This window comes from Amblyraja radiata, chromosome 29, assembly GCF_010909765.2.
Source record: "Amblyraja radiata isolate CabotCenter1 chromosome 29, sAmbRad1.1.pri, whole genome shotgun sequence".
Lineage (NCBI taxonomy): Eukaryota > Metazoa > Chordata > Chondrichthyes > Rajiformes > Rajidae > Amblyraja > Amblyraja radiata.
In genome coordinates, this window is record NC_045984.1 from 31,409,603 (window position 1) to 31,436,345 (window position 26,743).

The window sequence follows — 26,743 nt, forward strand, 5'->3', positions numbered from 1 at the left end:
ATTTATATTTTACCTAGCCCTCCGTTTAGCAGCTTAAATAATTAAATAATTACTAAGACAGATTGAATTAAAGGTTTAAAGTAGACAAAAATGCTGGAGAAACTCAGCGGGTGAGACGGCATCTATGGAGCAAAGGTTTTGTGACTGACTGGATCTTCTGACGGGCTTCTGACATAGCTGGGGTCTTCATTTCCGTACTTTTCTTCTCAGTTTAGGAGCGTGTGATGTTATTGTTGGCACAGCTCCATTCAGTACAGAACTGTGTGAGACGTGGCAGAGTGTGTGTGTAAAATAACCACATGGGACGTTTTTTTCAGTTAGGTTGGGGTCAGTTCCAAGAAGCTGACCTCTCTCTATCATCTGATCAAACCCAGTGCTTTAACTTATCGTTTTGCTTTGAATAGCCTGACAGAAAGGGAATGCTAAAGGACTTATGTTCCACCCGTTCTCCTTCCAGCCGACCCATCCGCTGATGTTGTGTGTTGCCTGTGCAGCCCGGCGCAGTGTCATATTTCCCAGTCGTTTTGGAGAGTGAGGCTGAGGGGCAGGTCCCAGATCCGTAAGTGTAACTTTATCAACTCAGTGTGTGTCGCGACTGTGAGTGAGCCGGCTGAAGGAATGAATCGTTTTGTGCTTGTGCCTCTTGTGATTCACTCAAAACACAGCGTCTGGAGACCTTTAAAAGCCCTGTCCCACGGTGCGAGTTCATTCCAAGAGCTCTCCCGAGTTTGCCCTGATTCGATCTCGTAGGTTTACGGTAACGGCCACTCGTCGGTACTCGGGGCTCTCGTGGACATTTTTCAACGTGTTGAAAAATCTTCACGAGTCTTCCCGTGCTTACCTGCCGTTAGCGAGTCTTCCCGAGTACCTGCCGTTAGCGTTACGAGCTGCTAAGTGACGTCCCCGAGCTCCGACGTACTCGCGACGTTCATTCTCCGTGCTTACCACGAGTTTGAACTCGGGAGAGCTCTTGGAATGAACTCGTACCGTGGGATAGGGCTTTTACCCTGCGGATTACTTCAGCAGCAAATCAGTTACGTCAAAACCAAACAGTAAAAGTGACCAACCTTGCAGAAGCACAACTCTTTCCCACAGATGCAAAGCAAAAATAATCCCACAGTGAACTTTTCTCTGATGAGCCATTGTTTAAGAAGGAACTGCAGATGCTGGAAAATCGAAGGTAGACAAAAATGCTGGAGAAACTCAGCGGGTGAGGCAGCATCTATGGAGAGAAGGAATAGGTGACGTTTCGGGTCGAGACCCGGAAGGGTCTCGACCCGAAACGTCACCTATTCCTTCGCTCCATAGATGCTGCCTCACCCTTAAGGGTCTCGACCCGAAACGTCACCTATTCCTTCGCTCCATAAATGCTGCCTCACCCGCTGAGTTTCTCCAGCATTTTTGTCTACCTCTGATGACCCATTGGTAATTAACAACTGTATGCCTCTCCAAAGAGAAGGAAATGCTGCTGCTGTTCCATTTATTGCAAAAAAAAAGACTTTCTTTTGACAGTATTTAAGTATTTTAATTAAATTGTGTCTGTGCAGGATCTGACAGTGCTGGATGAAGGCTGAGAAACGTTTCTTCTAGCCCTGGCATGCATGCTGTCCCATGTTCAGTTCAGTTTAGTTTATTGTCACGTGTGCCGAGGTACAGTGAAAAGCCTTTATTGCGCACTATCCAGTCAGCAGAAAGACAATACATGATTACAATCGAGCCATTTTACAGTGTACAGATACATGATAAGGGAATAACGTTTAGTACAAGGTAAAGCCAGCAAAGTCCGATCAAGGATAGTCCGAGGGTCACCAATGAGGTAGATAGTAGTTCAGCACTGCTCTCTGGTTGTGGTAGGATGATAACAGTTGCCTGATAACAGCTGGGAAGAAACTGTCCCCAAATCTGGAGGTGTGTGTTTTCACACTTCAATACCTTTTGCCTGATGGGAGAGGGGAGAAGAGGGAGTGGCCAGGGTGCGACTCGTCCTGGATTATGCTGCTGGCCTTGCCGAGGCAGCGTGAGGTGTAGATGGAGTCAATGTCATTGGTGTTGTAGTATACCGTCCAGGCCTACCTTGACACCTTTGCTAAGTCGGTGAGGCTCACTCTATACTGCCTGAGGTCATTCAAGTCTGGTCTCCTGCTGTTCTGCCAACCGAGTGCTGAGTGTTGGAGCATCCATTAGTTGATGGAGATGGATTTGACCAGACATAGTGAGAATGTGGGGGGGTAATTACTGACTATATGAAAACTTACCTGAGATTCTTCAGTCTGGAGAAAGATCTCGACCCGAAACGTCACCCATTCCTTCTCTCCATAGATTCCTTCTCTCCAGAACTGCTGCCTGTCACCACCTGTCCAGCATTTTGTGTCCATCTGAGATCCAATCCATTGTGAGCAGCCAACGTTTTTCCTGAGGCTTTTCTCAGCGCTGGAGAGTGACGATGGGCAAGGTTTGTTGTGGGTGGGGGAGTGGGGGAGCAGCGTGTTCGGATGGAAGATGATGAGAATGAAGACCAAAGGATTCGAGGAAATTGGAGGAAAGAGGAGTTTGTAGAAGAAGGAAGAAGGGGCTGAGCTGTAACGGGATGATGGGGAATAAGGAATGGAGAGGGGGGAGGTGGAGGGAGGATAGGAGGAGGCACAAAGCAAGATAGAGGTGATTGAGGGTGAAAATTAGTCAAGGACTGTGTGGTTGATGGGAGCTTTTGAGGAGGTGGCAAGGCCTGAGCATGCCCACATGTACATATGATGGGTACATGCTGGCAGGCTTCAGTGTGTGAGTCTAAACGTGTGAGTGTTAACCGCTACAAATTGGTCTACCATTATCATGGACAATTTCTTCCCAGCTGTTATCAGGCAACTGAACCATCCTACCACAACCAGAGAGCGGTGCTGAACTACTATCTACCTCATTGGAGACCCTCGGACTATCCTTGATTAGACTTTATTGGCGTTAACTTGCACTACACGTTGTTCCCTTATCATGTGTATATATACACTGTAAATGGCTCGATTGTAATCATGTATTGTCTTTTCGCTGACTGGTTAGCACGCAACAAAAAGCTTTTCACTGTACCTCGGTACACGTGACAATAAACTAAACTAAACCACACTTATTCTTTGAGTTGGTCGTAAGTTCACAAGTCATGGGAGCAGATTTAGGCCATTTGGCCCATCGGGTCTACTCTACCATTTATTCATGCCTCCTGTGTGTCAATGTGACAATGTCAATGTGAAAGTGTCTGGATGTGTAGGAAGGAACAGCATATATTGGTTGAAACCGAAGATAGACACACAATGCTGAAGTAACTCAGCGGAATCCATTGCCACGGAGGGCTGTGGAGGCCATCAATGGATATTTTTAAGGCAGAGGTAGATAGATTCTTGATTAGTACGAGTGTTAAGGATTACGGGGAGAAGGCAGGAGAATAGGGTTTGGAGGGAATATAGATCAGCCATGTTTGAATGGCGAGTAGAATCGATGGGCCAAATAGCCTCATTCTGCTTCTATAACTTATGAACTTATGAACAGGTCAGACAGCATCTCTGGAGAAAAGGAATAGGTCTTCAGACCTATTGTTTCCTAGCTGTGATGTTGATGTGGTATTCAAGTATGTCGCTGGTCCTGATGTTTCACATCCCAATCTACATGTTGAAGCATACAATGCCAGTATTGAACCTTTAATACCCATCGCACATCAGCTGCCTCATGGGTTTGGCAGAGCAAGCTTTAGTTAGATTAGATTCCTTTATTGTCATTCAGACCTTTGGTCTAACGGCAAGGATAAATGAAGATCAAACCCTGCCACATGGACATTAGCACATGTGTAGGAAGGAACTGCAGATGCTGGTTTAAACCGAAGATAGAAACAAAAGTGCTGGAGTAACTCAGCGGGACAGGCAACATCTCTGGAGAGAAGGAATGGGTGACGCTTCGGGTTGAGACCCTTCTTCAGACTGCATGTACATTCATTGACATGAAAACAGGAAACCCTTGGCATATGTGTGTGTGTATGTGGCGGCGCCGGGAACGGCTGCGGTTCGCCTGCAGTCCGTTTGTCTTTTACTTTTTTGTGTTGTATTTTTTCGTTTTGTCTAGTTACGTTTTTGGTTTTTAGGTCGTGTTTATGTGGGGTGGGGGTGGGGGGGTGAAACGGGGCTTGCTGTCTCTCCCTACGGGGGAATACGACCTTTTTGTCGTATCCCCCTTCTCTGCCTCCGTCTACACTGAGGCCTAATGGCGGAGCTGGCGACCTCGGGACTCTGGAGGCAGCTGACAGGACTCGCCCTGAGCTCCCGTGAGGGTGGCCCAGCCCGGGGCTGGAACTGCGCTCTCGTGAGAGCGGCCTGGCGAGGGGCTGAGAGACTTTCCCGTGAGGGGCTGTGGCCCGTCGGAGTGGCCCAGCCCAAGGGAGAACGGCACTCACGTCGGAGTGGCCCAGCCCGAGGGAGAACGGCACTCACGTCGGAGTGGCCCAGCCCGAGGGAGAACGGCACTCACGTCGGAGTGGCCCAGCCCGAGGGAGAACGGCACTCACGTCGGAGTGGCCCAGCCCGAGGGAGAACGGTACTCACGTCGGAGTGGCCCAGCCCGAGGGAGAACGGCACTCACGTCGGAGTGGCCCAGCCCGAGGGAGAACGGTACTCACGTGAGGGCGATCCGGCTCGGGGCTGGAACGGTGCTCCGGTGGCTGGGACGGCGTTCTGAGGCGGTGACCTGAGTCCTGGGTTGAGCCGCGGGTCAGCGGCTGCGTGTGCTGGACTGGAGGGCGGCAGCTTCGACCACCCCCGGGCCGCGGTGTTTGAACCGGCCCGTTTGCGGGGTTCGGTGAGCCGCGGGACTGTTGGTACCATCGCCCGGTGGGGAATCTCCTCAGCGCAGAGGGAGAAGAGGAGGGAAGAGACAGTAACCCTAAGATTTTTGCCTCCACCACAGTGAGGAGGTGCTTGGAGGATACACTGTGGTGGTGTTAATTTGTGTTTATTGTTGTTTATTATTGTATGATTGTATGTATGACTGCAGGCACGAAATTTCGTTCAGACCGTAAGGTCTGAATGACAATAAAGGTATTCTATTCTATTCTATTCTATTCTATTCTATTCTATATGAATGCGCACATCCACACAGGTGGGCTCAGGCACACCTTGCTCAGTGATCCCTTCCCGAACTATGTTTCCCTCTCATCCTTTGAACCTTCTCGTGACCCTTCTCATCTCCCTCTTCTTCAATTTCCCTTCCTCCAGATCTCCTCATGTCCTTCAGTCCCTCAGGAAATCAATAGAAATTGGTCAACGCAAGAAAATAAAAGATCCGCCACGATCTTATTGAATGCGTTTGAGTTGAGTTTAGTTTATTGTCACGTACACCGAGGTACAGTGAAAAGCTCTTGTTGCCTGCTAACCAGTCAGCGCAAAGCCAATGCATGACTACAATCGAGCCGTCCGCAGTGTACAGATACATGATGAAGGGATTAACATTTATTAAATCATGTTTAGTGCAGTAGAATTAGGCCATTCGGCCCATGAAGTCGACTCCGCCATTCAATCATGGCTGATCTATCTCTCCCTCCTAACCCCATTCTCCTGCCTTCTCCCCATAATCCCTGACACCCGTACTAATCAAGAATCTATCAACCTCTGCCTTAAAAATATCCACTGACTTGGCCTCCACAGCCTCCCATGGCAAAGAAGGGTCTCGACCCGAAACATCACCCATTCCTTCTCTCCAGAGATGCTGCCTGTCCCGCTGAGTTATTCCAGCATTTTGTGTCTTCCTTTGATTTAAACCAGCATCTGCAGTTCTTTCCTACACATAATTAATTACTAGTTCATTCAAGGAGTTGTCCGCCACTCCTGTGACATTTCATAGATAACGCCTAGATTTAGAATCTAAGTTCAACTTGGATTCCCAGCGCGAGCAAGGAACCGACATGATCCCTATTCATTATCCACGGTCATGGTGCCAGGCTAGCTAATGGGATTGTTTCTACCGACATGGTAACAGAATGCAAAGAGGCTTGTAATGGCTTTGTGTCTTTCTAACACAACGCAGTATTGTATCTTCACCCGCCACAAAGACTCGGAAATATCAAACTCTGCTCTTTCAAACGCGGATCAAGTTCCATTGATTCCCTTTGGTCTCATCCAGTTCCAGGGGTGCCCGTCTCTGCACAAACGAGAAGTTGAACCTGTAGTGTGTCACAAAAGAGGCGAAATATGATTCTCAATGTGCATGAGTCAACCCATTCTTTGACCACATTGATGAAGTTCTCACCAGCAATTTGCTTCCTAGATTCTGACATTCACAGGCTTCTCTCTCTCTCTCTCTCTCTGCTCTTGCCCGCAAAAGTTAAAACAGTTCACAAATACAGGTGAAACACCACGACTAATCAAGAAAGCCAAAGTGGACCAGTGAATTGGAGTATTGCAAACCCCACTTATTGGAATGTTGGCATTTATCAATAAACAATAGACAATAGGTGTAGGAGGTTCCAGCCAACACCACCATTCAATGTGATCATGGCTGATCATCCACAATCAGTACCCCGTAGAGTACAGGATACTGAGTTGGATGATCAGCCATGATCATATTGAATGGTGGTGCAGGCTCAAAGGACCGAATGGCCTACTCCTGCACCTATCCCGGTAGGCGGCGCGACTCTCGTCTGCAGCGGCCTCTGCAGTCCGTCTGCGTTTTTATTATTTTATGTCTATGTTTTAATGTAGTTTTTGTTATTTTTGTTGGGGTATGTGTGTGGGGGGGGGGTGGGGGTGGTGTGGGGGGGTTGGGGGTAACTTTTAAATCTCTCCCTGCACGGGAGACCCGACCTTTTCTTTGTCGGGTCTCCGTTGTCGTTGGGGCTGCAACGAGGAGCGGCCTCCAACAGGAAAACCGGGGGCTCTGGTGCTGACTAGTCACCTCACCGTCGCGGAGCTGGCCGAGTCCAGAGCGGGTGGAGCTGTGGTGGACGCTGCTGCGACCCGACCCCCGGAGATTCGGTGGCTGCAACTGCGGGTTTGGCGGACGGCACCGGGAGCCCGCGGGTCCCTGGAGGGAGACCGCTTTTCGGGGCTTCCGCAGCGGCGACTTCTCCCGCCCGAGTTGCGGGGTTGAAGAGCTCCTGGAGCGGGGCCTACATCACCGCCCCGCGCGGCTTGGAATGGCCGCGGGAGTTTGCGAGCGCACGCCGGGGGCTCTAACACCAAGGTGTAGGAGGTTCCAGCCAGCACCACTACCGTCTATTGCGACCTTGCATCACCCGGCGTGGCTTTAATGGCCACGGGACAATCGCCATCGCTCGCCGGGGGCTTTGACTTTGACTCTGACATCGGGGGGGGGGAGTGCAGTGGAGAGAGAAGTTTTTTTGGCCTTCCATCACAGCAATGTGATGGATGTTTATGTAAAATATGTTGTGTCTTGGGTCTATTTGTTTGTAATGTATGGCTGCAGAAACGGCATTTCGTTTGGACCTCAAGGGGTCCAAATGACAATAAATTGAATTGTATTGTATTGTATTGTATTATTGTATTTTCTATGTTTCTATGTTCCTGCCTTCTCCCCATATCCCCTGACTCCATGATCTTTAAGAGCCCTATCTAGCTCTCTCTTGAATGTATCCAGAGAACCGGCCTCCACCGCCCTCTGAGGCAGAGAATTTCACAGACTCACAACTCTCTGTGTGAAAAAGTGTTTCCCAGAATCTCCATTCTAAATGGCTTATCCCTTACTCTTAAGCAGTGGCCCCTGGTTCTGGACTCCCCCATCTCCCCCTGGAATCGCCAATCATGCCTCAATCCAAACCAGACTGAGGGAGTATAGATTACTACAAAGAGTGGCGAGTGTAAACTGGTTACACAACGCCAAGTTTAAAAGGCTAAAAGAGAGCCAACAGTGAGTGAGTCTGTGGAATTCTCTGCCTCAGAGGGCGGTGGAGGCGAGTTTCTCTGGATGCTTTCAAGAGAGAGCTAGATAGGGCTCTTAAAAATAGCGGAGTCAGGGGATATGGGGGGAAGGCAGGAACGGGGTACTGATTGGGGATGATCAGCCATGATCACATTGAATGGCGGTGCTGGCTCGAAGGGCCGAATGGCCTACTCCTGCACCTATTGTCTATTGTCTATTGTTTAAGAAGGAGCTGCAGACGCTGGAAAATCAAAGGTCGACAAAAGTGCTGGAGAAACTCAGCGGGTGCAGCAGCATCTATGGAGCGAAGGAAACAGGCAACGTTTCGGCCCGAAACTCAGCGGGTGCAGCAGCATCTATGGAGCGAAGGAAATAGGCAACGTTTCGGGCCGAAACCCGGAAGGTGCAGCATCATCTATGGAGCGAAGGAAATAGGCAACGTTTTGGGCCGAAACCCTTCTGGGTTTCGGCCCGAAACGTTGCCTATTTCCTTCGCTCCATAGATGCTGCTGCACCCGCTGAGTTTCTCCAGCACTTTTGTCTACCGTCTATTGTCTATTGTCCAACAGTGAAAAAAACAACTAAAAACATATCTATTGCTGCATATAGGATAAAATAGACAGCCCAGACAAAAGAGGAAGGAGCGACATGGCAGTTTGAAGAGGAAGTTACGAGGTTGAATACAAAGGGGCCTGCAAGATGAAACACTATTACCGTGTCATTGAATTCTCCACTCCTAATTATAAACTTTTCTAACTTCACTTTTTGACCACCCATCAAGAGGCCGCCAACCCAGAAAGGCAAATCGATTCGTCACATACACATATGAGATGTGCAGTGAAATGAAAGATTATAGTGAAATGCTAAAGGGCCTGTCCCACTTGCCGATTTTTTTCGGCGACTGCCGGCATCGTTGACTGACGTATCAGGTCGCCGAAAAATTCGCGGCGTGACGACGAATTGGCGCGCGGTGTCGCAACATTTCAAGTGTCGCAACTTTTGTTTTGTTTCGCCCCTGGAGTTTGAAATGTTCAAAACCTTCTGGCAACCCTGATATGACGCTGGCAGTCGCCGAAAAAAAATCGCCAAGTGGGACAGGCCCTATAAGCCTAATGCTCTAACACAGGGGTCAACGACCCACGGCCCACGGGCCGAATCCGGTTAGGCCACTTGCTATGCGAGCCGGTAAAAAAAAATACGCCTGCGGGCCGGATGATTTCGGTTTACGGGCCGGATTCCGTTTTCGTTTTAGCGATCATTGGTCAGCACAGACTTGGTTGGCCGGAGGGCCTGTTTCCACGCCGTGTCTATAAACTAAACTAACAATAAATACAGCAGTTCTGTGTTCTCTCCCAAGCCAACCTCCTGTAACAAAGCCCTCAGCACTTCACTCATTCTAATGGTCAGGCCATTTTGTTCACATCCTTGACACAAGACTATAAAAACTTGATTCCAAATGCTGTCACAATGGAACATCCCCACTGTCTGGCCTGTGACTGTTCACAGTAAAGAGGGGCCGTTTGAGCTGGGACTGAGAAGCTTGTGTCAATGTTGGGGAACACATGTAAATGGCAGAAGGAGCACAGCATCTCGGAAGCTATCTACCTGCCCGACTCACCCTGCCCCATTTGTACTGTATGTTTACCACTTCTACACTCGCCCTGCGAGCCAGCACAAAATCCACCCGGCTGCAATGACAGCAAACTTCCTCCAGCCTTTACTTGTCAGAGGTTACAGGGAGAAGGCAGGAGAATGGGGTTAGGAGGGAGAGATAGATCAGCCATGATTGAAATTCCGGAGCAGACTTGATGGGCCGAATGGCCTTACTATTATGCCCCTGTCCCACTTAGGAAACCTCTGGAGACTTTGCACCCCCACCCAAGGTTTCCGTGCGGTTCCCGGAGGTTGCAGGTGGTTGTCGGAGGTTGCAGGTAGTGGAAGCAGGTAGGGAGACTGACAAAAACCTCCGGGAACCGCAAGGAAACCTTGGGTGGGGCACAAAGTCTCCAGAGGTTTCTGTTCAGGTTTCCTAAGTGGGACAGGGCATTTTAACTCTACTCCTATCACTCTCGATCTTTCGACCTTGCGCAAGCAAATTCCCAACATTTATTCTGGCAAGCTCTGAGGACAGGCAGCAATCATTGGATACGGCCGTGCGGTATTAGACTTGGCAGTTGCACGGAAGAGGTGGTGGCAACAAAGTCATTGAACTTCACGCTCACGCTGGGAGGCAATTCAGCCCATACTGGGTGGCACAGTGATGCAGTGGTAGTGTTGCTGCCTTACACTTACAGCGCTTGCAGCGCCGGAGGCCCGGGTTCGACCCCGACTGCGGGTGCTTGTCTGTAAGGAGTTTCTACGTTCTGCCCCTGACCGCATGGGTTTTCTCCGAGATCTTCAGTTTCCTCCCACACTCCAAACACGTACAGGCTTTGGTACAAATGCATAAAAATGGCCCCTAGTGTGTGTAGGATAGTATTACTATGCGGGGATGGCCTGTTTCTGCGCTGTATCTCTAAGCTAAACTAAAGCATACAACTATTAGTTCATTTCAGTTCAGTTTAGTTTATTGTCACGTGTACCGAGGTGCAGTGAAAAGTTTTTGTTGCGTGCTGACCAGTCAGCGGGAAGACAACACATGGTTACAATCGATCCATTTACAGTGTTTAGATGCATGATAAGGGAATAACGTTTAGTGCAAAGAAAAGCCAGCAAAGTGCGGTCAAGGATAGTCCGAGGGTCACCAATGAGGTAGGTGGTGTTTCATGCCTTGTACACATTGTCTACTACTGTAGCTGGGGAGGAAAAAGTGTCGATTTCTAATAACAGATTTTATTTAAGACGTGCGAAAATGTAAGCTGATGGTTCTATAAGATTGTTTGCTCCTGTGAAGGTAATGCAGAAACGTCCACTTCATTTACATCGCTCCCTGTCGTGAGCCAAGGCACATCAGGCCTCCAATTAATAATTAATTAATGAGCGGAGCAGTCTGCCGCTCCTGTGACATTTTACAGCGGATGCTCAGGTTTTGAAATCTCTGTCATAGAAACATAGAAAATAGGTCGAGGAGTTGGCCATTCGGCCCTTGGAGCCAGCACCGCCATTCAATGTGATCCAAAATCAGTACCCCGTTCCAGCTTTTTTTCCCATATCCCTTGATTCCGTTAGCCCTAAGAGCTAAATCTAACTCTCTCTTGAAAATATCCAGTGAATTTGCCTCCACTGCCTTCTGTGGCAGAGAATTCCACAGATTCACAACTCTCTGGGTGAAAACGTTTTTCCTCATCTCTCCTAAATGGCTGACCCCTTATTCTTAAACTGTGTGACCCCTGGTTCTGGACTCCCCCAACATGGGGAACGTGTTTCCTACATCTAGCCTGTCCAATCCCTTCAGAATTTTATATGTTTCTATAAGATTCCCTCTCATCCTCCAGTAAATACAAGCCCAGTCGACCCGTTCTTTCATCATCTGTCAGTCCCGCCATCCCGGGAATTAACCTGGCGAACCTACGCTCAGTTCAGTTCAACTTTAATCCTCAGGTTGAGCAGGTACCTCCTCGGTCCCCCTCCCCTCCTTCATTATCCAAGTTCATGCTACCAGGGCTGCTAATGGGGTTGTAACTGCCTTCAGAGTAAGAAAATGTAGTGAGGCACCTAATGGGTTTGTTGCTTTTCTTCACAGCAACACAATGCTGCATTGTAAACCCCGCAGCTCACAAACGCTCACAGATATCAAACTATGCAGCTTCAATGCAGATCAATTTTCAATTGATTCACTTTGGTCTCATTTAGTTGCGGAGGTGACCATCTCTTGAACAAATGTGAAGTTAAATCAAACCCGTATCACAATGGGCTGAAACGTGATTCTCTCTGTTCATCTATTCTTCAGCCATGGTGATGAGGTTCTCACCAGCAATTCACCTTCCAGCTTCTGACATGTTCACAGGCTTCTCCTTTCTCTCACCTGCAAGATTAAAACTGTAACAAATACAGGTGAAATGGGGAACATTACAGCATTTGACTGTTATAAAATGACATTCGAGCAGCTCGCATGTTGGAATCTGTCATCGACCCTTGCCTCCATCTGGAGGTCCCTGAGGGAGCACATGTGACCATGAAACAACAAACAGATAGATACTTACCAGAGACAAGGTGGAGAACCAAAGGGCATCAAGTCAAGAGTGTTTTATTGACAGACCTCCCGAAACAGAACAATTAAATTCTTACTTGCAGCAGCACAACAGAATATGTGGACAGAGTGGTCTGTGAAAACCATAAAATAAACAACCAAAACCCACATAATATTTATTACGGGTACATATATGTATATACACACACACATACATACATACACACACACATATATGTACTGTGTATATATGTGTAAGAAGGAATTGCAGGTGCTGGTTTAAACCGAAGGTAGGCACAAATTGCTGGAGTAATTCAGCAGGACAGGCAGCATCTCTGGAGAGAAGGAACGGGTGATATTTCGGGTCGAGACCCTTCGGCAGGTTTTCTGCGGGTGCTCCGTTTCCTTCCCACATTCCAAAGACGTGTACGGGGTGAGTGCTGGTCAGTGAGGACTCCCTGTTTCCATGCTGTATCTCTAAGGTCTAAAGTAAAGTTTATTCTGCCTCAAAACAGATTCACCGAGGATCAGGAAGTTGAGGGGCCATTAAGAAAAAGGAACCATGATATAATTTATAAATTCTATCAAAGGGCAGCACGGTGGCGCAGCGGTAGAGTTGCTGCCTTACGGCGCTGGTAGCGCCAGAGATCCAGGTTCAATCCTGACCACGGGTGCTGTATGTACGGAGTTTGTACGTTCTCACCGTGACCTGTGTGGGTTTCCTCCGAGATCATCGGTTTCCTCCCACACTCCAAAGACGTACAGGTTTGTAGGTTAATTGGCTTGGTATCATTCTAAATTGTCCCTGGTGTGTGTAGGGTAGTGTGAAGGGCACTGTACCTCGAAACCAAACTACGCTAAAAAAAAAAAAAATGTCATGCAAAAATTTTAAGTGAATCAGTTCAATCTGAAACCAAGATTTTAAATGTGAGTAAAATCTTGTTGCAAAAGCATGAGATGTGATTTGGCTCTCGCGGTTGGAGAAACTACTTTAAAAGATATGACGAATGCTTAAGGAATTGATGCATAGTTCGTAGTTAAGTTTTGGTCCCGTTAAGCCCTCTTAAAACCACCAGGTGAATGTGGTCCAAGAGTGGCCTTATAATGTTGGCCAAACATGAGGAGCTCGAAGGATTGGGACACTTTCAGTATCCAGACAGGCCAGGGCATTAATAAAGAAAGGGAGGATAAAATGCAAGAAATATTGAGTGAGAAAAATAAAATCAGACTGTTTTCCATTTACCATAGGCAACTGATCACATTTCCTCAAAGGTAGACAAAAATGCTGGAGAAACTCAGCGGGTGAGGCAACATCTATGGAGCGAAGGAATAGGTGACGTTTTGGGTCGAGACCCTTCCGGTAACTCAGCAGGTGAGGCAGCATCTATGGAGCGAAGGAATAGGCGACGTTTCGGGTCGAGACCCGAAACATCACCTATTCCATCGCTCCATAGATGCTGCCTCACTCGCTGAGTTTCTCCAGCATTTTTGTGTACCTTCGATTTTTCCAGCATCTGCAGTTCCTTCTTAAACAAAGGCCCCTTAACTACCACTCCCCCAATTAACCCTCCTTGATACGGCATAGTTTAGTTTAGTTTAGTTCAGATATACAGCCCAGAAACAGGCCCTACAGCCCACCGAGTCCGCGCTGATCAGCGATCCCCGCACATTAACACCACCCTACGCACACTCGGGACAATTTACATTTATATCAACCCAATTAACCTACAAACCTGCAGATGGAACTGCAGATGCTGGAAAATCGAAGGTAGACAAAAGTGCTGGAGAAACTCAGCGGGTGCAGCAGCATCTATGGAGCGAAGGAAATAGGCAACGTTTCGGGCCGAAACCCTTCTTCAGACTTCTTTGGAGTGTGCGGTTGCCTCAGGAGCATCAAACGCCCTGATCACGGAGGCTTCGGTTGCCCTGATGGGTAGTTCAACTTCCCCGACCACGGGAGAATAAAGAGTAGTAGAGGATTAGACTTTATTGCCTTCCATCGCAGTGAGGAAAGTGGGGAATCTGCTGTGGTGGATGTTTATGTCATCTTTCATGTAGTTGTGTATCTTGTTGCTTTCTTTTTTAGGATGGCTATATGGTAATTCGAATATCACTGTACCTTAATTGGTACAGGTGACAATAAAAGACCACCTTTGAACAGGTTGCCAGAGGAGGTAGTTGAGGCTGGGACTATTGCAACGTTTATGAAACATTTGGACAGGTACATGGATAGGACAGGTTTAGAGGGATATGGGCCAAGCACAGGCAGGTGGGACTAGTGTAGACGGGACATGTTGGCCGGTGTGGGTAAGTCAGCCCGAAGGGCCTGATTCCACACTGTGTAACTCTTTATGACTGAGGGCTCTGGGGGTCTGGCATAGTGGAGAGGTTGAAGCCTGGGTAAGACGAGATGGAACGGCAGAACTGGTGGCTTCTATTTTTTGGCATTTTGTGTAATAAGAATTTGCTTCTCTGCCAGAGAGAAATGTACTATTGCAAATTCAAATGACGGGTTTAAAAATATATATATTTGTATGTTCACAAGGTTAATCCCCGGGCTGGCGGGACTGTCATATGAGGAAAGATTGGACAGACTGGGCTTGTATTCACTGGAATTTAGAAGGATGAGGGGATACCTTATAGAAACGTATAAAATTATAAAAGGACTTGGCAAGCTAGATGCAGGAAAAATGTTCCCAATGTTGGTGGAGACCCGAACCAGGGGCCACAGTCTAAGAATAAAGGGGAGGCCATATAAAACTGAGATGAGAAAAAAACTTCTTGACCCAGAGAGTTGTGAATCTGTGGAATTCTCTGCCACAGAGGGCAGTGGAGGCCAATTCACCGGATGAATTTAAAAGAGAGTTACATAGAGCTCAAGGGGCTGGCGGAATCAAGGGATATGTGGAGAAGGCAGGCACGGGTTACTGATTGTGGATGATCAGCCATGATCACATTGAAAGGTGGTGCAGGCTCGATGGGCCGAATGACCTACTCCTGCACCTATTGTCTATGTTTCTATATGGCTTTGAAACAATCCCTCGTGAAGAAGAAAATGATGACTTTTCTGTGAATGCGTGTGCTGCCAGAGAATGTGTAGGAAGGAACAGCAGATGCTGGTTTAAACCGAAGATAGACATCTGTTAAGCAGACCTTCCCTGGCAGCACGAAAATGCTGGAGTGACTCAGGCAGCATCTCTGGAGAGAAGGAGTGGGTGGACCCAGTCTGAAGATGGGTCTCGACTCGAAATGTCACCCATTCCTTCTCTCCAGGCAGGCAGGCAGTGACTAGTGGGGTACCGCAAGGCTCAGTACTGGGACCCCAGCTATTTCCAATATATATTAATGATTTGGACGAGGGAATTGAATGCAACATCTCCAAGTTTGCGGATGACACGAAGCTGGGGGGCAGTGTTAGCTGTGAGGAGGATGCTAGGAGGCTGCAAGTTGACTTAGATAGGCTGGGTGAGTGGGCAAATGCATGGCAGATGCAGTATAATGTGGATAAATGTGAGGTTATCCACTTTGGTGGCAAAAACAGGAAAGTAGACTATTATCTGAATGGTGGCCGATTAGGAAAAGGGGAGATGCAACGAGACCTGGGTGTCATGGTACACCAGTCATTGAAAGTAGGCATGCAGGTGCAGCAGGCAGTGAATAAAGCGAATGGTATGTTAGCATTCATAGCAAAAGGATTTGAGTATAGGAGCAGGGAGGTTCTACTGCAGTTGTACAGGGTCTTGGTGAGACCACACCTGGAGTATTGTGTACAGTTTTGGTCTCCTAATCTGAGGAAAGACATTCTTGCCATAGAGTGAGTACAGAGAAGGTTCACCAGACTGATTACTGCCAGGACTTTCATATGAAGAAAGACTGGATAGACTCGGCTTGTACTCGCTAGAATTTAGAAGATTGAGGGGGGATCTTATAGAAACTTACAAAATTCTTAAGGGGTTGGACAGGTTAGATGCAGGAAGATTGTTCCCGATGTTGGGGAAGTCCAGAACAAGGGGTCACAGTTTAAGGATAAGGGGGAAATCTTTTAGGACCGAGATGAGAAAAAACATTTTTCACCCGGAGAGTGGTGAATCTCTGGAATTCTCTGCCACCATGAAGGTAGTTGAGGCCAGTTCATTGGCTATATTTAAGAGGGAGTTAGATGTGGCCCTTGTGGCTAAAGGGATCAGGGGGTATGGAGAGAAGGCAGGGATGGGATACTGAGTTGGATGATCAGCCATGATCATATTGAATGGCGGTGCAGGCTCGAATAAGGGCCGAATGGCCTACTCCTGCACCTATTTTCTACGTTTCCAGAGATCCTGCCTGTCCCGCTGAGTAAAGCCCCTGTCCCACTTAGGAAACCTGAACGGAAACCTCTGGAGACTTTGCGCCCCACCCAAGGTTTCCGTGCGGTTCCCAGAGGTTGCAGGCGGTTGCCGGAGGTTGCAGGCGGTTGCCGGAGGTTGCAGGTAGTGGAAGCAGGTAGGGAGACTGACAAAAACCTCCGGGAACCGCACGGAAACCTTGGGTGGGGCGCAAAGTCTCCAGAGGTTTCCGTTCAGGTTTCCTAAGTGGGACAGGGGAATTACTCCAGCATTTTCGTGTCGGGAATGGACTGCTCAACAGATGCTCAGTGTTGCTCGCCTTTACCCACTTGTTACAACTGAAAGTGATTCATTTGAAAGACCAAAGTACCAAGCCATTTTAGAACGATTCACGCAAGCAGAGGGTGATAATAAGTTGTTTCAATTAGTGTGCATAACATGGAGGTTTGTAGCAGTCAATACACTGGAGGAGAATATTGCTTCATCATGTCCTCCCATTGCTCGAACAATCCCAAATTAATTCAGGTGCCCAATTCTTTCTGCTCTCGTAGCTTTTTGGCGAACGTCTGAAGAACGACAACTGGGGTTTCCAACGGATCTTTATTCAAAAGTTCGATTTCCAGTATACAGGTTCTTCAGACACGTCTGCCCACAACGGTGGTCAGCGCTGAATTAACGAGCGCAAGTAAAACCCAGGGCCCCATCCCCGACCTCTACCTCCGTTACATCGGCGACTGCTTTGGGGCCACCTCCTGCACCCACACACAACTGACTGACTTCATCCACTTCACCACCAACTTCCATCCGCCACTGAAATACACCTGGACTATTTCCGACACTTCCCTACCATTCCTTGACCTCACTATCTCCATTGCAGGTGATAGACTCCTGACCGACATCCACTACAAACCCACTGAATCCCATGGCTATCTGGACTACACGTCTTCCCACCTTGCCTCCTGTAAGGACTCCATCCCCTACTCCCAATTTCTCCGCCTACGCCACATCTGTTCCCAGGATGAGGCGTTCCACACCAGGACATCTGAAATGTCCCCATTCCAAATCCGACCTCTCTGACCTGGGTCTCCTCCATTGCCAGAGTGAGCAACACCGGAAATTGGAGGAGCAGCACCTCATATTCCGCTTGGGGAGCCTGCATCCGGCGGGCATGAACATTGAATTCTCCCAATTTTGTTAGCCCTTGCTGTCTCCTCCCCTTCCTCAGCCCTCGGGCTGTCTCCTCCCATCCCCTAGCCCTCAGGCTCCTCCTCCTCCTCTTTCCTTCCTTCTCCCCGCCACCCCCTATCAGTCTGAAGAAGGGTTTCGGCCCGAAACGTTACCTATTCCTTCGCTCCATAGATGCTGCTGCACCCGCTGAGTTTCTCCAGCATTTTTGTGTACCTTCCAAAGACGTGCAGGTTTGTAGGTCAATTAGCCTCTTTAAGTTGCCCCAATGTGTGTCGGGTCGGACTAGTGTACGGGAGATCGCTGGTCGGCATGTACTCGGTGGGCCGAAGGGCCTGTTTCCACGCTGTATCTCTAAAACGTAAACTGAACTACAGCAGTAGACTCAGGAATCCAACTATATGCTGTATAAAAAAGAATGTTTTTCTTTACATCACTCTTAATTTTCTTCTGCTTTGTATTATATCTGTGCCACCTGGTCTCGGACTGCTGCTTCAAAGATCCACTATCCAGACCCCTCACCATTTCATATACTGCCAGCAAGTCTCTGAAACGCCTTCTCCAAAATAAATAAGCCCCCAAACACCCTATCGATCTTTGTAGCTGTTGCCTTTCATCCCAGAACCATAATGTCCAGTCATTGTTAAAATATGTTTGTTTGGGACGGCACGGTGGCGCAGCGGTAGAATTGCAGCCTCACACCGCCCGAGACCCGGGTTCGATCCCGACTACGGGTGCTGTCTGTACGGAGTTTGCATGTTCTCCCCGTGACCTGCGTGGGTTTTCTCTGGAATCTACGGTTTCCTCCCACACTCCAAAGACGTACAGGTTTGTAGGTTAATTGGGTTTGGTAAAATTGTAAATTGTCTAAAGTATCATCAATAACAGTCTGCCTGAGGAAGAGTCTCGACCTGAAACGTCACCTATTCCTTCCCTCCATAGATGCTGCCTCACCCGCTGAGCTTCCCCAGCATTTTTATCTACCATCAGTAACATCAATGTACTCCTTACCATTTATACTGGCCTATATGCTCGCTCCACCGGTGAAGAATTTACAAGTGGTGATCACAGAGGACAACAGGTGGATATACGCAGGCAAGTTTTGACATAGAACGTGAATAAGCGACATATCAGGTTACTGGTGGGGTTAGGGACAGAAAATATTCAATGAAGTATCTGATCCGTAGTTGAAGAGTCGTTTACCTGGGGAAGATAATATTTGTGTAGATGAGAGATTTCATTCAGAGTTCAAGTCAAGTCAAGTCAAGTTTATTTGTCACATACACATACGAGATGTGCAGTGAAATGAAAGTGGCAATGCTCGCGGACTTTTGTGCAAAAGACAAACAACCAAACAACCAAACAAACTATAAACACAATCATAACACACATATTCTTTTACATAATAAATAATGGAAGGAAAAACGTTCAGTAGAGTTAGTCCCTGGTGAGATAGGCGTTTACAGTCCAAATGGCCTCTGGGAAGAAACTCCTTCTCAACCTCTCCGTTCTCACCGCATGGCAACGGAGGCGTTTGCCTGACCGTAGCAGCTGGAACAGTCCGTTGCAGGGGTGGAAGGGGTCTCTCATGATATTGTTGGCTCTGGAGTTGCACCTCCTGGTGTATAGTACCTGCAGGGGGGTGAGTGAAGTTCCCATAGTGGGTTCGGCCGAACGCACTACTCTCTGCAGAGCCTTCTTGTCCTTGGCAGAGCAATTCCCAAACCAGATTGTAATGTTCCCGGACAAGATGCTTTCCACAGCCGCTGCGTAGAAGCACTGGAGGATCCTCGGAGACACTCTGAATTTCCTCAATTGCCTGAGGTGGTAAAGGCGCTGCCTTGCCTTACTCATGAGTGCTGAGGCGTGTGATGTCCATGTCATATCCTAGGAGATGTGGACTCCCAGATATTTAAAACAGTTCACCCTATCCACAGGATCCCCATTTATCCTCGATGGAGTGTACGGTTAGATGAATGCGTAGGAAGGAACAGCAAATGCTGGTTTATACCGAAGATAGACGCAAAACGCTGGGATAACTCAGCGGGTCAGGAATGGGTGACGTTTCGGGACGGAAGCTTGCTTCAGATAATCTGAAGAAGGGTCCCGACCCGAAATGTCACCTATTCCTCTTCTCCGGAGATGCTGCCTGACCCGCCGAGTTACTCCAGCGTTTTGTGTCTATCTTCGGTTAGATTAATGTCAGGCCCTCTGCAACCATCACTGGCAGCTAGGCAGCATCGTCCTTTTTCTGTTTGTCAGGACTGCAGTAATAGGCTGTCAAGCGACCTGCACTTGGTGTTCGATTTCTATTTATATAAATAACGTAAGGGGAATGAAGGTGCAGATATCGGATGATGTCAAATTATGGAAATAGCAAACTATGGAGAAAAAATGCAGAAGATTGAAGGATTTACCAAATGTAATTAAATCCGAAGAGCTGAAAGGTTTTGAATGAAAGGATAAGAGAATAAAAGGACTTACCTTTAGAATGGAGATGAGGAGGAATTTATTTACCCAGATGTCAGTCAATCTGTGGACTTCATTGGCACAGCCAGTGCTGGAAGCCAAGTCATTGGGTATTTTTAAAGCAGAGATTTGGCACCAAATTTTAAGGGGAGTAGGCAGGAGAATGGGGTTGAGAGGGAAAGATAGATCAGTCATAATCGAACGGCAGAGTTGACTTGGCCAAATTGTATTTTAAATGTCTTATGATCTTATGAATAACTGGCTGGGTATTTTATTCAATTTCTTCCCATTTCTGTCATCCCAGGAATGAGGTGGTCGATGGCAAAAAAAAGGCTGACGTTTCTCAGCGGGACAGGCAGCATCTCTGGAGAGAAGGAATGGGTGACGTTTCAGGTCGAGACCTTTCTTCAGACTGGAGCATGAAGAGACTGAAGAAGAGTCTCGATCCAACTCGTCATCCATTCCTTCTCTCAGGAGATGCTGCCTGTCCCTCTGAGTTACTCCAGCATTTTGTGCCTATCTTCGGGTTAAACCAGCAGCTGCAGTTCCTTCCAGCACAATGAGGTGGTAGAAACATAGAAAATACGTACAGGAGGAGGCCATTTGGCCCTTCGAGCCAGCACCGCAGGAGCCAGGGGAAGAGCTAGCTCTGGAGATCAGATCCAGATCAGCACTGGATTCTGTGAGCGCTATGGTGCTATTAATGCTATAAATGCCTGCCCAACCTCTCCCTAGTTCAGGCCCTCAAGTCCTGGCAACATTGTCATGAATCTTCTCTGCATCCTTTCCAGCTTGACAACATCCTTCCTACTATCGACTCAACAAGCTGGACTAACTCAGTGGGTCGGACTGTATCTCTGGAGAAAAGGACCAGTCCCTCAGCCTCCACGCTGCCTACATCCTTGCTATAGCTGTGTGTCCAAACCTGAATGCAATACTACAGATGCTGCCTCACCAATGTCTCGGGCCACTGTAACATCGTATCCCAACTTCTGTACCCAGTGTCCTGCCCAATGAAAGCCAATGTACAGAAAGCCTTTTTGGCCACGCTACCTGTGACACCACTTTGAAGGAACTATGTAACTGTGATCGCTAAATCCCTGCACTCCACATCACTACCTAGGGCCCTGCCAGTCACTGTGAATGTCCTGCCCTGGTTTCCAGAACTAGGGGCCACAGTTTAAGAATAAGGAGTAAGCCATTTTGAACGGAGACGAGGAAACACTTTTTCTCACAGAGAGTGGTGAGTCTGTGGAATTCTCTGCCTCAGAGGGCGGTGGAGGCAGGTTCTCTAGATGTTTTCAAGAGAGAGCTAGATAGGGCTCTTAAAGATAGTGGAGTTAGGGGATGTGGGGAGAAGGCAGGAACGGGGTATTGATTGGGGATGATCAGCCATGATCACATTGAATGGCGGTGCTGGCTCGAAGGGCCGAATGGCCTACTCCTGCACCTATTGTCTATTGTTTGACTTCCCAGATTACGTCACTTATCTGCATTGAACTCCATTCAACATTCCTCAACCCACTTGCCGAACTGATCAAGATCCTGCCATGATTTTGGATAACCGTCTTTCCTATCTACAATACCTCCCACTTTAGTGTCATGTGCAAACTTACTAAACATGCCTTCTACATTCTCATCCAAATCATTGATAAGAAACATAAACAGCAATGGGCCCAGCACTGATCCCTGAGGCATACCACAAGTATGGTTGCCAACTGTCCCGTATTAGCCATATTTATATAGTGCTAAATTGGTTTCGCCCTTGTCCCATATTTGACTGCTGCTACTCGGGTCGAGGGGACTGTCGGGTAGGAGCGCCGCGTCCGGCCCCGCCTCACCCGTCCCGACGTAGTGCAGCCCATGGAGTGCAGCAGCAGCAGCAGCAGCAGCAGCAGCAGCAGCGCCTCGCCCGTGGCCCCGTCGGTCGGACGGCAGCCCGGCCAGCTGTCCGACCTTCGGACCTTCGCTTACCGCCGACACCACCACCACCCCTCCTCCTCACGGCCGATCATCGGTTCATGAGTTGGACGGAGCGCCGGACTTTGTGCGCGACGTCACCCGGGCCAAAACTCCTCAGCTGGCCCGCCGGCTGGGCTTTGTGTGCAGTCCAGCACCCGGGGCCAACTCATCATTCACCCAGCCACGGCCGAGTCGGTCAACGAATTGCCGTTGGGAATTTGTCCCGTATTTTGACCTTTTGTTCCTTATTTGTGAGTGAGAAAGTTGACAACCCTAACCACTAGTCACAGTATAACTAACTCCATAATCCCTATCTTTTCCACATAATCTTAATGAACACGAATATATCCACCTCAAATTTAAACCTAATAATTGTCCTCGATTCAATTGCCATTTTTGAAAGGGGGTTCCATATTTCTGAAGAAGGGTCTCGACCCAAACATCACCCATTCCTTCTCTCCAGAGATGCTGCCTGTCCCGCTGAGTTACTCCAGCTTTTTGTGTTTATCTTCCAAATTTACTAAGTGGTTTTGATGGTATCAAAGTCACCTGACACTTTTGAAAAGCTCGGCTCCAATTTTATAGACTATGCCACCCAATTACAAATCGGTCAAAATCATTCCATCCACGCTATTTCCCACTAGTACCTCAAAAATATCAATCAAACCCTTAACCTTACAAATGACAGACATTTAATAATTTGTCCTTTGATTCAAAAAAGCTTTTTTTGTAAATCCATGCCTCGATCTCTAAATCGTATTTATCCTCCTAAAGGTCTGATCAGGATTAGTGTTGTGGTAGCTCTGCATCTATTCTCCTACAAACTCCCGTAACGTCACCTATCCCTTCGCTCCATAGATGCTGCCTCCCCCGCTGAGTTTCTCCAGCATTTTTGTCTAACCCCGTAGAAACAAATGCTTTTACCCTCATGTTATTTGCAAAAAAATCTTGAGAATCATTCATTTCTCACAGCCGATCACACCATGTAGGCAAAATGTTTTTTTTTACCGGGTCTGGATTATGATGAGTCTGAAGAAGGGTCTCGACCCGAAACGTCACCTATTCCTTCACCTATCCATCCATAGATGCTGCCTCACCCGCTGAGTTTCTCCAGCATTTTTATCTACTTTATATACCAAGTAGAGATGACTTAGAAACGCTGCCTATTTCCTTCGCTCCATAGATGCTGCCTCACCCTTAAGGGTCTCGACCCAAAACGTCACCTATTCCTTCGCTCCATAGATGCTGCTGCACCCGCTGAGTTTCTCCAAGTCTTTTGTTTACCTTCGATTTTCCAGCATCTGCAATTCCTTCTTAAACAGAGATGACTTATTGTCTGGTTTTGTCCCAGAATAACTGCAGCCTTGTTAAAATCACATTAAAAAAAAAATCTACACATATTGCATTCCAAATAGCAGCAGAGTTTAAATGTCCATTTTATATTTGAGTCTTGAAATGTTCCCATGTTCCCCCACCTCCTATTCCTGTGTTAAAATGTATGTTTTAAATAGGACTTTGGGTATGAAAGCTTTGAATGGAGGGAAGTATGTATTTGTTTCATAAATAGAAGCTCACAGTAACATTCTGTTTGCTTCACACTGGTATTGTGTCTTCATTAACGCCCCTTCTTTGAGATACCTCCAGTGCTGAGAGTGAGAGAGGGGATAATGAGTATTGTCGCAGTTGTTAATTCATGGGTTTTCTCATTGGCTGCTGATAAGCATCAACTGCTAGTGGCCTTCCCACTTCAGGCACAGAAAGGGTTGGCTCTGTTTTTGCTGAAGCTTTCCATGTGTATTGAATGTCATCTGTGGACCCATTCTGAGTGAGAGAGGCTGGGCAAAAGGGATGGATAGAGACTCAGCATCTCTGTACTAGTTCCTGCTCTGACTTGCTGTGCTGGAACGCTGTGAGTGTGTGATTATTATTTTCTCTCTCTCTCTCTCTCTCTCTCTCTCTCTCTCCCTAACGCAATTCAGTGCCAATTCAGACAACCAAACATTCTGAAGCCGTGCTGAAGAGATTCCCAAAACCAGCTCAATCTATCTCTCTCTCTCTCCCTCTCGCTCTCTCCCTCTCGCTCTCTCCCTCTCCCTCTCTCCCTCGCTCTCTCTCCCTCTCTCTCTCTCTCTCCCTCTCTCCCTCTCTCTCTCTCTCTCTCTCCCTCTCCCTCTCCCTCTCTCTCTCTCTGTGTGTTAGCACACCAGCTGAAAAAGTTCAACATCAGAGATCAACAAGTGAATGCTCAGCTAACGCAACAGTTGTTCACTGTTCATTGAGAGAGAAAACAAGATCCAATACCAGGGTGACTATTCATGTAAGTACGATTCAACACAAAAACTGTTGAAATTGTGGGAATGATTGTTCTTGTTCTGAATAGTAAAATATAACTAAATGAATTTTGGAAAAGGAACTTTGCAATTCCATATGATTTAATTTTTATACAGTCATCAGAGTATTATGTTATGCAGGTATCTCTGCCGATGTGTGGTACTCAGTGAAACGTTCTCAAACACCTTTATCTCTGTGTGACATGCATGACTTTCGGTACAATGTTGATTACTGTGTTTGGTGCAGATGCTGATGTATGGAGCATTATGTATGTGGGATAGAGAAATTAGTCCAAGGCACTTTGAAATGTTGGGACCAAATCATAGAGTTATAGAGGTCATGAAGTCTATGAGCAACTGAGATACAGCTGATGATGGTTCCAGAGGCATGGAACGATACAGGTCACCAAATATGACAACTGCTAAGAATCGGACTTAAACAAACTCGGCCTAGACCAACAAGAGTGTCAGAGGTTATGGGGAGAGGGCAGGAGAATGGGGTTAGGAGGGAGAGATAGATCAAACATGATTGAGTGGTGGAGTAGACTTGATGGGCCGAATGGCCCAATTCTGCTCCTATCACTTATGATCTTGTGACCTTATCAATCACTTGGCACCCAAATCCAAGCGAGATGTAGATCAAAAATCAAAAAATCAAAATCAAAAAATCAAAAATCAAAAACTCAAAATCAAAAAATCAAAATCAAAAAATCAAAATCAAAAATCAAAAAAATCAAAATATCAAATTCAAAAATCAAAAAATTACAAATAAATAGAACGTCTGAGAGAATTGTGAAGAGGGCTGATAACACTGTGTTTTACAATTTCACCCATATTCATTATAGATCAAATTAACAAAATATACATGAAAAATAATCCTTGAAATGCTAAGACTTAAGTTATTCAATCGAGCATTGATTGAGAGGCACAGTCACCTACGTCTATGAAAGATATTCTCAAGATCTTGGTCACGGCTCAAGGATTGAGAGACGAAACTCAGAAAACGGACTCGAGGAAATAGGAAACAGCTCATGAAATCTAAGAAACTGAAAGGTGCAGGTCACAAATGTAAGAGAAATGAAGAGAGGCAAGCCAGTGATAAATGCTAAATCACTTGTCAAGTATCACCTAACGAATCAAAGAGATTTATATATTGTGAAGTTAAGACATACAAGTGGATTGCCAGCACCGATCAAGAGAGGCAGACTTAGAGATGTATCCAATCCAGATAACATCTGAGGGACTGAAGGATTTAGGAACAAAAAACATCGAAGGCAATTCCAAGACAGGGCACATAGAAACATAGAAACATAGAAAATAGGTGCAGGAGTAGGTCATTCGGCCCTTCGAGCCTGCACCGCCATTCAATATGATCATGGCTGATCATCCAACTCAGTATCCTGTACCTGCTTTCTCTCCATACCCCCTGACACCTTTAGCCACAAGGGCCACATCTAACTCCCTCTTAAATATAGCCAATGAACTGTGGCCTCAACTACTTTCTGTGGCAGAGAGCTCCAGAGATTCGCCACTCTATGTGTGACAAACCAAAAATCTATTAGGCTCGTGGAATTCTCAGCGGAATTACTATTCGTCTGCACAGTATACAAGGGTGAAACTACACAATGAACGGTAAGGGCCACCAAATCTCAAAGATGGAGGGACTTGGTTAGCAAATTTAAGGGTGACCAAAAATAAAGACACTCTCCTTCCCATTCCCACACTAATCGTTCTACCCTGACCCTCCTCCATTGCCAGAGTGAGGCCACACGCAAACTGGAGGAACTGCAACTCATACTCCACTTGTGCAGTGTATAACCCAACAGCATGAACATTGAATCCTCCAATTTTAGGTCAACTCCAACTAACCCCCCCCCCCCCCCCTCCCCCGCCTCTCGCCTCCGTTTTTCTCCCCCATAAACCCCCATCCCTCTTCCCACACCCCCTTCCCTGGGACCCACCTAGACTCCCACCTATGTCCCACTTCCACTCCCCCTCCCTCCCCCTTCCCCAGCCATCCCTGCCACTTCCCTCTCCCTGGCTTCACAATCCAAAACTCTTCAAACCCGTCTCACACCTATTGTTCTTCTCTCTGACCTTTGTTCCAACCAACGGCCTGTCACCCCCCCCCAACCATTGCCTTTCACCTATTACCTGCCATATCCGGCCTCCCCCCTTTTCCGGCTCTCTGTTCCTCCCCCCCCCCCACATCATCAGTCTGAAGGAGGTTCCCCACCCAAATCGTCACCTATCCATGTTCTCCACAGATGCTGCCTGACCCGCTGAGTTACTCCAACGCTTTGCGTCCTCTTGAACACCATGCTTGAGATAGACTGAAAGAAAGAGGCAGCAATTGTGATACAGACTCATTATTTGGGCAATTCCGCTGAGAATTCCACGAGCCTAATAGATTTTTGGTTCGTCTGCAATTAGAACAT

At 47.4% G+C, this 26,743-nt stretch overlaps 1 protein-coding gene across 2 annotated transcripts in view; it reads left to right on the plus strand.

The window, feature by feature from the left end:
• The first annotated feature begins 284 nt into the window (after nucleotides 1-284).
• LOC116989614 (excitatory amino acid transporter 1-like) overlaps nucleotides 285-26,743 on the plus strand; it is a 61,940-nt gene continuing 35,481 nt past the window's right edge. Inside the window, exon 1 of one of the 2 annotated variants that reach the window (XM_033047174.1) lies at nucleotides 285-559. The gene's annotated coding sequence lies outside the window, so the exon portion shown is untranslated. Of the gene's footprint in view, nucleotides 560-24,101; nucleotides 24,293-26,743 lie in introns of those variants that run through there. The other variant, XM_033047173.1, reaches the window with a different exon arrangement.